General features: G+C 40.1%; 1 long non-coding RNA gene across 1 annotated transcript; it reads right to left on the bottom strand.

Moving 5' to 3' along the window:
- Positions 1–703: 703 nt before the first annotated feature.
- Positions 704–10,793, bottom strand: LOC131920710 (uncharacterized). Its single transcript, XR_009381754.1, has 3 exons — positions 10,104–10,793; positions 3,461–3,492; positions 704–2,754 (listed from the first exon to the last, which is right to left on the bottom strand). It is a non-coding gene; the product is annotated as an uncharacterized LOC131920710 (long non-coding RNA).
- Positions 10,794–14,715: the final 3,922 nt, after the last annotated feature.

Below are 14,715 nucleotides of genomic sequence, written 5' to 3'. Positions count from 1 at the left end.
ACACATTATGTTACTCTAAGAGAACTCTAGAGAACTGACTAATCCAGAAGGGATAAAGTACTATATAAAAAGAAGAAAGTGAGCTGAGCCCAAGCATTCATTCATCTTGGCTTTCAACAGGTGTTGTTTCTTTACCACAAGCTCCTGCCTCTATACATGGCTGCCCTGCAATTATCAGTTGTAACCTCAGACTCCATGGAATAAACAAGCCAATTATTCTTTAGTTTGTTTTCATCACAACTGAGAAAAAATAATTCAGACAGACACAATTAAAATGAAGAGCTAGTAACCACAAGCAAAAGCTTAGGAATTTGGTAGTGTCACAGGCTGAAAAGATATTCTCATACTCAATCCTAAATGTCTTCATTAACACTCCCTCACCCCAGTTTTAGGGAGGTATGTGGAAGAGGAAGTAGAAAGATTGAAAGACCCAGAGTGTTGGATGACATCAAGGAAATATTGTCTTCTAGATATAACAGGACTGACACATGTATGAACTCACAGAGACTATGGCAGCATGTACAGGTTCCAGCCAGACTGGGCCCCAGTGCTGAGAGGGAGAAGTGGACAGGAGCTTCCATTCCTAACCAAGAAGCTATCTTCATTGGCAAACTCTTCCAAGGGAAAAATCAGTTTTCTCCAATAGAGTCTCATTAGGTATATTAACCGCACTTAAGGGTAGACCCAATGAATAGATGGCCAACACACAACATACTTAACCGTTTTGTAGACTTTTGGGGTCTCATATTGCTTTTGGGGGGGCATTTTTAAAGTCTTACTGGTCTTTTGCAAGTATATTATGGTTTCTGATTTGGTGTTTTTATGTTGCTTTTTTGAGTGTGTGTGTATTTGTTGTGCTTTTACACTGATTATATATTGGTTTTCTTTTTTAATTTGCCTGTTTCTTTTCTACAGTGAGAGATAAAGATAGTGGATGGGTGGTGAGGTGGGGAGAATCTGGGAAGAGATGGAGAAGGGGAAATCAAGATCAGAATATATTGTATAAGTTTTCAAAAAAGAAAAGGAAAATATTCAAAACATTACATTTTAAAAAGCAAGCCTTGAAAAAAGAGTAACATCCTGGGAAATACTGTCTTCAAATGGCAAAGTACACTTTCCCCAGACTCTGCTTACCACTGTGCCATTGAAAGAGAAAAAAGGATATCCCCCTCCCATTTTCCTTGTCCTTATTTATATCTTTCCCACTCCCTGATCCTCTAAACACAGTGTGTAACATGACCACCCCTGGATCCTTGCTCATTGGATCAAACCAGGAACACTGTTATCTAAGGTGAATTTCACCCTCAGTCATGAGACGTTGGAACTTTACCAGGTCACTTTGAGGAACATCAGCTCTACTCCATCTGCATCACCCACTTGTCAGAGAAAGTATGAGAGAGGGTGGTTCACCCATTCCTGTCTACACCAGGTGAAGCCACCCTGACGCATACAAGATGAGCCTCAGTTTCCACCAGTTCATGCTACTGAATGAGAGCCCAAGGTGACATCAGATGCATTTTAAATTCTGTGGTTGTATATACATTGAAGACTTAGATATATTAGTATTATTCTACATAGGAAAAATAGTCTTAAGCTTCTCTATAGATTTATATATGAAAGAAAATAATTAGCAACAGTATACACAACTGGACAGAATTATGGAATTCCCACAGCACCTTCCATTTTTATTGGTGTTGTTTCTGCAGAAGGTCCTTCAGTGATGGGAGGTCCTTCCACATCCTGAGGGGCAACAGCTTGCTCCTGACAAATTTCCCTTAAGAATTCAGGAACTGGGAATGCATTATAACAGGGAGTCATGTCAGCCTCATGACAGAAAAAGAAAAAACAATTGTTGTATGTTTTTCCATTTGATCTGATGGCTTGTTTCCAGGTACAGTCATCAGAGTGAGAATGGAGCTTCAGGAGGTTCACTGAATCAGTTAAGCAACACATGGACTGTGTAGGTAAAGTCTAAATTCATGGCAACATGACAATAGAGAATACTGGAAAGAGCCATGTATAGCAAAAGCCTAAGTGAAAAACCCCTGCCTCATCTCCCCATGCAGTGTCTATCTCCCATTCTCAGAAGCGCTGATCTGACTAGAAGCCTGTGGGCTTTCTAACCTTTCATTCTTCTGAACGTCTGTAGGTAGATGAGAAGTAATGCTCTGGGCATTTGCTCTCTGTGGTAGTCACTACAGGGTCTTGATCTCTGCAGTTTTGACCTATTGAAGGCAGATACTGGGATGCTGGAAGTTAGGGATTACTAAGTGCTTGGGCTATGAAATGTTTCTTGATCTGCATGAACAGCCTCATCACTTACCTCTGTGCCCTGGTTTATTCTTCCGTAGAGTAGCACACAAACAAATAAATGTACCACATGTAATGGGCTTTAAACACATATACTGTAGGTAAAGTGTGCATCCTAATTTGTTAATTCATTAGTTTGTCACAGGAGATTTGACTGAGTAATCAGGATACCTATCTTGGGGAAAAACAGATTTAGACACAGCCTGGTATAGAACATCTCAAACAATCTAAAGAGATCAGCTCTGAATCCAGTGACAGTAGACAACCCCAGTTTTTTTAACTTTAGGTACTACTTTTTTTAAAAACCAAAATCCAAGTTCTTCCTTATAGGTGGCTTAGATCACAGTGGTGCATTAGACATGAGGATACCCAGTAACTATACTTTTCTAAAATGTGTCTTAACAAGGAGATTTCATAATACATACCATGTTTTCTAGACTCCACCTGAAATTTAAAGGAAAGAAAACAGTTTGAGGCACAGGTCATGCTGAATTCTGTTTACATGGGTCTTTAGAACACATGTCGACATAGTATGATGCCAATCAAAATGGGCAAGAGTCCTGTGTGTTAGTATATTATGTGACAATGTCACAGAAGAACTGGGACTCTATAGTTTGTGCCATTCCCACTTTTGCTGGATCAAAGGCCAAATTAACACTATTTGTTTGGTCTCTGCTGAATGTTCCCTAAGCCACACTGCATCTTTATAACTTGACTGTGAGATAATTCCTCCTACAGCTGGGCCTCAATTATTTACACTAATCCTCATGCAGTAAAAGTCTTACCACTCAACATCCCCATGCTGAAACTGAGAAACTTTCTCCACAGTTTCCTCTGTGGAATATAATCAAACTGCATCAAGATTTTAGGAACCAGAAGTGGCTGTCAACTTCTGAGTGAAAATTATACATGCATCTAAAGAAGAATCCTTTTCTTCAGGAGAAACTATCCTCTCACACAAACTGTGATAAATGGGACTGTACACTTTTATGTTCAGTTCAGTCAGGAGCAGGCTGGTACAATTCCATTTTCTTTTCTCCCTGAGCTAACCCACGATGCACCTGGCTTTTGTTAATTGAATTTCATATCCACTACAATGTAAGGGGACAAAGTAACTTTTTTATATTAGAGAGAGGAAAGGCAGTCTTACCTCCACCATCATCATGGGTAGCTCTCCCTGTTCTGTGGAGGAAGATGCAGTGTCAGAATTTTTATGTACCACTAAAAAGACAGAAAGTAACTTTGTCAACACATGATACTGTTTTTAATTACTCCAGGGATCCTTGCTTGATGTGTATAGAAGTCTATGTAGCTAGCATATGTGACTATCTAATTTTCCCCCCAATCCACTCCTCCTCTGTTTCTCTGTTCAGAAAGGGGCAGGCCTCCCATGGGTATCAACAAAGCATGGCACATCAAGTTGCCATGGGACTAAGCACCTCCCTTGCAATAAGGCTGGGCAAGGCATTCCAGTATAAGGAACAGAATCTTAAGAGCCAGGCAAAGTGTTAAGAATGGTTTGCTTTCTGCTTATTCCAGAACTGTGGATTATATTACTGTCATACAAATAAAGTCAAAGAGAAGAACTGAAGAGAAATGAGGAACAGAACTTTTGGTTTCCTAGACAATGGGAATCTAAATCAATGTGGAAGAAACTTTCACTGCATGAAAGTAAATAAATCTTTCAAAATACACACTGCATTTATTCTGGTTGGAGGAAACCATGCATGTGTGTCGGGTGGAGTTAGGAGGAGCTCTTCAGGGGTCTGGTTTTCTCCTTTCACCATGTGAGTTCTGGGATTCAACTGCAGTTAGGTCAGCAGGCTTGGCTGAAAAAGTCATTATGCACTGATCCAACCTATCTTTTCTAATAAAAGAAGCTTTATGATTAAGCAACAGAATACTGTCACTTCCTGTTTTAAAGCAGGGAACAATTGATACTTCCTGAGGCACATGTCTCAAATCTATTTCAACCTCCACCAATCCACATATGTTGACTCAGAATTTATGATCTAATTATGATCCATGCTAATGTATCCATTCTACTTGGGAAATTTTACTAGGATGAGCATATCTGAGAAAATTCTTGCCTATGTTGTGTGCACATTATTCCCTAAAGTATAGCATATCATGTATTATATTTTGTTATACTGTGCTGAGTATTGTCAGTATTCTACAGGGTTCTAAGGAGCATGAAGAACATGCATGTGTTATAGCCCTATAAGACACAGTGTAATATAAGGGCTTGGTTAGTTTCAGATATTGGTGCTAAGGTGTCTGGGAAAAATTCTAAGGAAATACTGAGACAACTGTACATAGTAACACAACTCTGTAAGTCATGACGAAAGAAGTAAAGGAAGCATGGAACCACCTTCCAAATTCACATTATCTAAGAATTCATCCAAAGTACAATGTGAAAGAACCAATCAAAAATTCCAGAAATTTAAGTTCAATGTTGAGTTAGTAGAGCAATTGGGAAACAATCAATTTGGGTATAGCTGACAACAATGATATTATCAACTATCAAGTACCAACATTTATGGAATTACCACACAAAAAAGAGCAAAATTAACATACGTCTCAAATTTAAAGGTAACACTGGACAGAAGTCAGAATAAGAAATATATCCTTTTCAATTGGCATAGTATAGTCCCCTATCACACAGTGTAGTGCTCTCAGAAGAGCACTTGTATATAAGACTGTACCACACCACCGCCTTCTCCTCCCATCTCATTAGTTCCCTTTACTTTGTTCACATCATATACACATATGTAATTTTATTTTTACATTAAAAACCTAGACCTTCAAATGAAAGAAATTACCTGGGACTTGTCTTTTTCAATGAACATAAGACATTTAACATGGCAAGTATATTCACTTACATCTATGTTCTGCAAATGACATAATCCCATGCTCCTTAATAGTTTACACAGTGTCTTATTTAGGGTTTCTATTGCTGTGACCAAACACTATGACCATAAACAACTTGTAGAGGAAAGAGTTTATTTCAGCATACAATTCTCTCTTTACACTCAGTTTCTGGGGGAACTCTGGACAGGAACTGAACAGAACAGAGAGTCAGGAGAGGATGCAAAGGCCATAAAGGAGTGATGCTTACTCACAAAGGCTCGCTCAGCCTACTTTCTTATAGCACCCAGTAACACCACCATAGGGGTGGCACTGCCTACAGTGAGCTGGGCCCTCACATATCAATCATCAATGAAGAAAATGCACCACAGGCTTGCCTACGGGTGAATCCGGTGGCAGCATTTTCTGAATGGAAGTTTCCTCTTCCCAAATGACTCTAGTTTGCGACAAGTTAAAAAAAAAAAAAAACTGAGACAGCACACCTGGATTTCAGGGAGAAGGGGATTCTGACCCCCGTTTTAATTTTTGAAACTATAATTCAGTTACAATATTTCTCCCTTCCCCAAGGGGAAGGGAATTTAAATTAAGCAAAGTATAAGTAACCTGAAAATTCAAGATGCTAGGAATATGACCTTTCATGAAGTAAAAATCACATATAGACTACTCTACTTCCTAAAATCTTTTCTGTTAATATTAAGCTTCTTGTGGTCTGGCAGCTTTATTGGTGAAATTAAGGGTTAAGGCCAACAACTGAAATGCTATGTATATTAGAAGTAAGGAACTATATGAGAAAGCCACAGAAGATCACAACTTTTGTGATTAGAATCTCAAGGATTTTACAATATGTTTGAAATACTTGACCTTATTGCAGTAGTAATAGAAGTTGGTTATGAGACTGTTGCAGTAATGTAAAATGTATTTCAGGTAATTTTATCGTGTGTGTGTGTGTGTGTGTGTGTGTGTGTGTGTGTGTGTGTGTGTAAGTGCCTGACAATTAAAACATGAGAGCTAAAAGAGGGCATGGCATACCATGATGTATCACCCTTTTTCCTTTCTTTCAGACAGGGTCTCTCACAGATGCTGTAGATAGGATCACAGCTAGCAAGCACTAGAAATACTCCTGTCTATTCACTCAACAGCATAGGATTACAAATATGAACAGTTCTGTCCAACTTTTTTTTATGTGTGTGAGCAGATTCAAGCTCAGGTCTACTGCTTTTTCAGTAACTATTCTTCTCATTGAGCTATTAATTACCTCAAAGATAATCTTATAAAGCTATTTGAAATGGCATGTTGATTTTGGTTGCAAATCGCTCAAACAGAACTCACCATATGGCCTGTAAGTGTGTAAATAATGATCAAATTTAATATTTTATCATACTTTGTACATATTTTGTGGAAATAAACTAAAACAGATAATGGCCTGTAAATTATGCATGCATGTTTTAATCTTAACTTCATAATATTTCTAAGCCATGTAGTATACATGTAAGCTTTGTACAGCTGGCACAAGTCTTTAAGGAAATTGCAAATACAACACAAATAAGTAGGGACTTTTTTCACAAGGTCAATGTCAAGGATATGTACCTTCATTTTACTTCATTTAGGGAAAGCTATAAGGAGAGAGATATCTCAGTGGGGTGCTGTGGGATGGTCTGTATGTCAAATGTGTTGCTGATTGCTCAATAAATAAATCACTGATTGGCCAGTGGCCAGGCAGGAAGTATAGGCGGGACTAACAGAGAGGAGAATTGAGAGAACAGGAAGCTGAGTCGGAGAGACACTGCCAGCCGCCACCATGACAAGCCGCATGTGAAGATCCCGGTAAGCCACGAGCCATGTAGCAAGGTGTAGATTTATGGAAATGAATTAATTTAAGCTGTAAGAACAGTTAGCAAGAAGCCTGCCATGGCCATAGAGTTTGTAACCAATATAAGTCTCTGTGTTTACTTGGTCGGGTCTAAGCGGCTGTGGGACTGGTGGGTGAGAGAGATTTGTCCTTTTTCTTCAGTTGTCTTATTTGTCCAGTGTTCTTCAGATTCCTTAACCTTCATTCTCCTAAAAGACAAAAACAAAAACCTTTCCCCAAGACTAATTTTGGGGATGTTCCTTTTTGGCAAGTTATTATCTGATTAAATGAAAAGACATGTGTTACTGGTATAAGTTAGTTTAAATTGGATGTTCATGTTGGTTGATGAGCTATCACCTCCTCTAATTAAGAAGTTTCTCTTGTTAAGCCAAAGTGATGACCACATGTCAGTCACTCCTTCACTTTCTTCCTTACAATCCTTAAGGTTTGGAACAACCTTTTCTGGGTTTGTTGTTCTTCTAATATACAGAGTCTTGCCCTGTTTATGGGACTTCCTCTGGCTGACTGAGTCCAGCCTTTTCTTCTCTCTTCACATATCCATGCCATACAGCTAGGCATCAGGAGCCCTTTAGCTTTGCCCACCAGATCCAGGACTGAACCAGAAAAACTACTAAGATTTGATATCTTTCTTTCTTTCTGGATAAATTGTCCCTAAGAAGGTTCTATACTCTTTGCTCTCAATGGTCTTACCTGTCCCGTGAGTTTGGTGAGGAAGAGATAATTAGAGATAATACAAAAAGCAAAGAACTATCTGGACTGAGGGTGGGAGCATGCCAGAGGGTTAGGCTATATTCTGTGGACAGTGTGTTCTATTATACAGTGTCAGGAACTAGATAATTGGTGGAAGAGAACCTCCAAGACTCTATGGATAGCCAGGCACAGAATGCAGAATGAACATGGCACCCAGGAAATAGGAAAACTGCTGGAGAAGGAGAAAAGGAAAGAAACTGTAAGGCGGGATATTGAAGTGTATGAGGCTAGAGGTGGGGTCATGGGGCTGTGTAGGACACGCTACTCACAAGCAGGAGAGCCAGAGTATAGAGTAAGTAACACAATGCATTAATTCTACAAATACTGCCTGTCATGGTGGAGCCAAACACAGCTAAATGATGAGAGAATGCAGGAGAAGCCAACACACTTGTGGGGAGCGAGGGCCTCGAGCCTGATGAAGAGGCTCCAGGGAAGACACAGGAAACTCATTTCTGAGATTATGAACACCTTCCCCTAAATGAGACAAGACAGGTAAGGCTACAGCACGAGAAAGATACAAATAGTGACAGCACAGAGGACAGACACAGCCCTATGACCAGATAGGTGCCAAGAGAGCTGATACCCAAGTGCCTATCTATAGTCCTTTAGTCCTAGGAACGGATGTAGTTTACTAGAACTCCCAACCCCTGAATACTGAAGGCTGAACCAAGAATTTCTGAAATGGGGCCAAGTGTGTGCTAGAGTTCAGATCACACCCCACCTAATAGGTCAGAGGATCTAAGATGGATGTCAGACCTCTAATCTCCCTTGTCTCGGCCATCCTGTATGTCAGTCTGAGGTGAGGAACACTGCCTACAAAAGAGCTAAAGTCACCAGGTGGTAGGTGCATGCCTATAATCCCAGCTCTCAGGAGGCAGAGGCAGGCAGATCTCTGTGAGTTCAAGGCCATTCTGGTCTACAAAGTGAGTTCCAGGATAATTACAGCAAATACACAGAGAAACCCTGTCTTGAGAAACTAAAAAAAGAAAAAGAAAAAAAAAGAGCTAAAGTCATACACTGAGCCCTTACTCCCAGTACATTGTAGCCTTGGGATTTTGACAGAACAAAAAGCCATTCTGGGTCTTTAGCCACTCCACCCTGTGGGGTCCATGAAGTGCTGGTACAAGACCTGGAAGAAGAAGAGAGAGAACATGTTTCTCCTGCATCATTGGGATCACACTATAAGACATTTACCTATGGGTTCTGGTGAGGAGAGAAAGTTGTTCCCTACAGATAAACTGGCTTTGATACAGGTTATACTCAAAAGTGAAAACAACACTTCATTGGCTCCATGATGCTGAAACTCAGCTGTCAAACTGATGAGATCTGTGTCCTCTGGGCATGCCCTTGGGGTTTATCTTGATTAGATTAAGTTAGATGGGAAGATCTGTTCTCTATGGGTACAAGCATTCCCTGAGATGGGATCCTGGACAGTATAAAAGTAAGAAAAGTCAGGAGAGTACATTCATTCACTTTTCTTTGCTTCTGGGCTCTGGTTGCAAGGTCAGTCTCCCTCAAGTTTCTGCCTCTATCTACTGCTTCCCAATTATGGACTCCAAACTCAAACTGTATGGCAAAGTAAACCTTTCCTTGCTCACTGCCTCTGGGAAAGTAATCCTAGCAAAACTTCCAAGGAGAGGTATAACAACAGTCAAACACTTATGCATTGGGAGTGGCAGAGGAGGAATGGTCTATGTGTTCTGAGAAATACAGTCTTTAAATAACAGAACCAGAAGCAAAGCACCCTTAACCTTGCCAGTGTTAACCATTACGCATTGAAAAGAGGAAAAACACAGAAGGTTTCTGTGTCCTTACTGATCTTTCCCACTCCCTTGGCCTCCCAAGCACAAGGTCTAAGATGACCACGCCTAGGGCTCTCTCCCAGTGGACCTGACTAGGAATGCCTTTACCTAACTCAAATTTCATCCTCACTCTTGAGATTCTGGACATTAAACAGATCACTCTTGAGACTTTCCACATCTGCATCATCCATGTCTGGGACAAAGTGACTGAGAGGGTGGCTCAGTCACTCATGCCTACCCCAGGTGAAGTCATACTCATTCATACAAGACAAGCCTCAGCTTTCCTATGGTTTACCACTACTTAATGAAAGGCAAAGGTTGCCTTTAACCTTTAAACCTGTTTATCCTATTTAAATTCTGTGGTTGTATTTCTACAGATGAGCTAGATAAATTAACAGTATCTACACACTAAAAACTACAGCAAAACGTCTCTATAGCTTTATAAATAGTGCATAGTATAAAGGGCATCTATTATACATAACTGAACATAATTCCCTCAGTACCTTCTGTTTTAATGTGTGGTGTTTCTCTGGAGGTACTGGAGATGACTTGAGGTCCATCCATATCAAGCGGGATCATGGTTGTTTTGATACACCTTTTGTTTAGTACTGCAGAAACTGGGAATGCAGTCACAACAGGGAGAGTTAGGTCAGCTTCACGGCAGACAAACCTAGGAAACTTAGAATGGTTGAGTGTTTGTACATTTGATCTCCTTATTTATTTTCGGGTAAGTCACTGTAATTGGAATGGGGCTTCAGGAAGATCACTGTGTCAGTGTCCAATTAATTATGCATCACATGATTATGTAGATAAAGTCTATTATGGTCACATGATGTAGGTAAAGTCTAAATTAGTGCAGATGTGACAATAGAGAAGGAAGAGCAATGTGACTATGTTACGTTGGTGTGGTGACTGACAGGCAGCATTCAAATCCCAGTTAGAACATCATGGCACAGTGAAATCCATGCAATCCGGCTGTGATCACATCTTTGCACCGGTGAACTAAAAATTTCATAAGGACCCCCAGCAGTCTTATTGGTGTAAAACATATGTTAAACCCTAAGGAAAAGCACATGGATTGTACAAGTGTTCTATGATGTTTGTGAAATGTAAAAACAATTCAATTAGACAAGAATGACTGAATCCTGAGCAAGTGTTTAGTGTGCTACACAACAGTGACCACTGGTGTTTAATGTCACTCTTTGCTTATCCAGGGTATTTTACGGCTCATGCGGGACATATGGTATCACTTTAAGTAGGTTCAGAAGGTAAGCAGCTGTGTATCCCTCTAACTTTTTAACCTTGGGTACCTGATCAAAGTCCCTGCCAGGCTCTGATCAAAGTCCCTGCCAGATATAAGCAAAGAGATAGATGTTCTGCCTTTGATCCCTGACTCCAATTATGTATTTCTTCCAAAATAAGTTGTAGAAGGTCTCTGAATTAGTAAACACAGCCTTCCTCCAACATCTTCATCCTACCATGTACCTCTCAGCAAGTGACTCTGATCATCAAGGACTGAGAGGTGACTTATGCTTGTGTGTCTTCCGTGATGACTCAGAGTCCAAGCTATTCTAAATGAAGTTGTCACGTGAACGTTAGACCAAAAAAAAAGTTCCTTTAAATTGGCCAACCCTGTATAAACCCTCAACATGAACTGACAAGAAAAGGGGTCTAGTGCTTCATGGTGTAACTACTCTCGAAGTGCCAAGAGATAAGAGGAAGGCAGTGGCTGCCCAAGGCATTACAGTGCATCATATCTGCTCACTATTCCCTCATCAAAGTTTTTAATAAAATACGTGATTCTTTGAGAATTCCATAAAATGTATTTTGATCATCTCCACTCATCACCCTAACTCTCTTGATTCCATTCATATCTCTCCACTCCTTACCAGCTCTGTGCCCTTTTTAGTCTCCCTAAGTAATTCACCAAGTTCAATTTGTGCTAATCACATATATATGGGCATGTGGCTAACCTCTGCAATTCAGTCAACCTGCTACTGGCAGAGTCAGCTTCTATACACTCTCCTTCCATCAACAGACCTTCTATTTCAGTTTATTATTTTTGTTTTTTCATTGATTATTTGTTATGTTTTGTTGGTGAAAAAGGCCTCTAGCCCAGGCTGGCCTAAAATTCACTATTTAGAAAAGGCTGGTCTTTCTTGAATCTACCACTCTAAATCAAAGATTACAGACTGTGTAATCCTGGGTACATTACATTGAGTACTTGGGACGAAACTCGGGTTTTTAGACACGATAGGCATGTACTAAGCCAATGCCCATAAGAGTGCCACTTAACACATTAGCTCACCGGTGAGAGCCCGAGCATGCAGACACCACCAATGTGGATAGAATGATGCCCAGTGGCACTCTTCCCTGCTGCCTGTGTAAACGCACCGAGAGCAAAAATGGAATAGGCAACATGGAGTCTAACTACCCATGACAGGAAGTAGCCTTACTGCTCAGAGTCTAGCTCTCCTTTACAAGTATACTGTTGGTTGCTCACATAGGACCCATACAAGATCAAAGAGGTCAACACTGTGGCATGTAGGGAAGAGAGGTTCAGAAGCCTTTCTCACCCCTAACTAAGAAGCTATTGGTAATTTATGGCTTCTGTGTGAGGGAGGGAGAGTTTAATTAAAGGTGTTGTCCCTGCAAGGTGAACCCAGTTTCAGTGGATGCCCCTACATGTTTGAGTATATGTTTAGCACAAAATGGACTAGCAAGTTATTTTTAAGGATAAAATTTGGGAAAATGTAAAAAGGGATAGGATCTATGAACAGTAAGAGTCATGAGGGATGAATAAGATGAAATACAGTGCATAAACATATCAAAATTAATAAAATTATATTAATAATTAAAAAAATAAAATTTAAATGTATTGCTGGAATAATGACGCAGCACAGATCATTAAACGAATGATGACTGGAAACTTAGTGCATACTGTCCTTAAATTTTGTGACTCTTTGTGCCCATGCCAATGTTGTCTAATCTGTTAATGCTTTTCTCCAGAACTTACAGGAATACGTCAGATCTAAGAGAAATCCATTTTGAACTATCCATCCCACTGTCCCATGTCCTTTATTTAATTTTGGGACTCTGTCATCTTAAAAGAAGCACTGTGCTTCTCTACCTTTCAAAGCAGTGACTGTCTGCTGCATGCTGAATGACACTTCCTAGGACTTCTAACCATTACAGCAGTCATTGCAGTGTTTGGGATCCCTATCGATTTGCCTTACTGCAGGCAGATGTAAGAAGGCAGAGCTCTCCAAGGGGATTATTGTGCCCTTGATGAGGTAAGAAGTGGCTCTTAAGATGCACAGCTAAGGAGCCTCATCACTACCTCTTGAGTTCTGCTTAACTCGTTTATGAAGGAACACAAGCATGTAACTGACCCTGCATATCTGAGATGAGGTTTGAACATATTTTTGTAGTTTACCTGTATTCTGATTTTCAATTTACATATCTGTAACTGGAAATTGGGTTGTGAAAAAGCCATCCTACTTTTGGGGGAAAAACAGATTTAAACAAGAATTGAAGTACAATACCCTCAAATAACAAAGGATTACTGTTGAACACAAGGACCATAGACATATCCATGATTACTTACTTGGTGTGGCCCTTGCCTTTAAAAGAAACTAAGAAAAAAATCTAACACAGCAATTCTCATATCGTTCGGTATCTCACATCACAGTGGTGTATCACACAAAATACAACCAATGTTTTCACAATTCCCACCTAAGGTGTGTCTTAGGAAAGTGATCCCATAATACATACCACATTTGTGTTTCTTAGACATCGCCTGCAATCAATAGGAAAGAAAATATTTAATGCCATGATCATGCTGAGTAATGTCTACAAAGCCTTTTTCCCCTTAACATCGAGTGACTGAAATCAGGACAGTGAAGAGCAGTAACAAAGAGACTATATTAATGGGTACATTATTCAATGATGTCACAGAGATCTGGGACTCTGTCCTTTGTGATACAAACTAGTAGTGGGCATACTTTTTCTTATTCAATGGCAGATCAGGTAAACCTATCTGGCCTATAGAGGGTTGCAAAACCTATATCACATACCATCTATAAAAACTTTTATGTTTCACTAAGGTATTTTCTGTTTCTAGACTATGGTTTACAAAGAACTTGAGTATATGGTTGGAAGCTTAGTGTGTCCAGCTTGAGGATGTTCAGAGGATCTTTCAACCATGAGGACTGGTGTAAACTAGAGGCACCCACCTTGATGGGATCACTCATAAAGCAGGACACAAAATTGTGCCACATTGTGATGTGTGCTGTCTTGATCAAGACCAAGTTGGTACAGTTCCATTCCCTCCTCTTCCTAAATAAACTCTCTAATGTCCGTGATGACTCAGATCAGTTTAATGAATGAAATGTGATACCCACTGAAACACAAGGGGACCACTGAGGTAACCTTTCTACCTCAGGCAAGGGAAGGCCTCTTACCTTCACTGTCCTCGTTGGTAGTTTTTGTTTCATGTGTGGTGATTTGGCACTGGTAGAAGTTTCAGGGTACACTAGGGGAAAGAAAGCGACTCTCAGCTCACAGGTCTTAGTATTATTTACAGGGGATCTTTGCTTGATGTGAGTAAAAGCAAATGGACTTGGTACATCTTACTAAAACTAATGAACAATATGGTTGGGTTGTTGCAGGACTGTCTTCCAGGAAGACAAATAAAGGCAGGGAGTAGCTCTGGAGAGAAATGAGGAGCAGATTTTTTTTTTGTTTGCAGGGAATGGTAATCTAAAGCAGTGTAAAAGAATCTATTATATGGTGTAAAGATGAAATGAATCATTCAAAATTTTCTTTTTATACTTATTCTGTTTGGGAGGCTCAACAGCTGGCGGTGCTCTAGCAGATGTGAACCTCTGTACCTAGTTCTCTCAGTCAACCATGTAGGTTCCAGGCTCAAAGTATTGATCTCAGTCTTTACAGCAAGTGCCTTTACTGCTAAGTTCTCACTGGCCCCCTAAAACAAATCTTACGATAAAAACCACAGAGTACAATCAGCCCCTGAGATGATTTTCAGTGTAGGGCAATGGCTACTCTCTTCAGCTTCAGGTGGCCACCTGCAGACTTTTACCTATGTACATGTAG

The sequence above is a fragment of the Peromyscus eremicus genome, chromosome 10 (genome assembly GCF_949786415.1).
Source record: "Peromyscus eremicus chromosome 10, PerEre_H2_v1, whole genome shotgun sequence".
Taxonomy (NCBI): Eukaryota; Metazoa; Chordata; class Mammalia; order Rodentia; family Cricetidae; genus Peromyscus; species Peromyscus eremicus.
The sequence above is the reverse complement of the archived record's forward strand: the minus strand, read 5'-3'. Positions and strand labels throughout refer to the sequence as shown.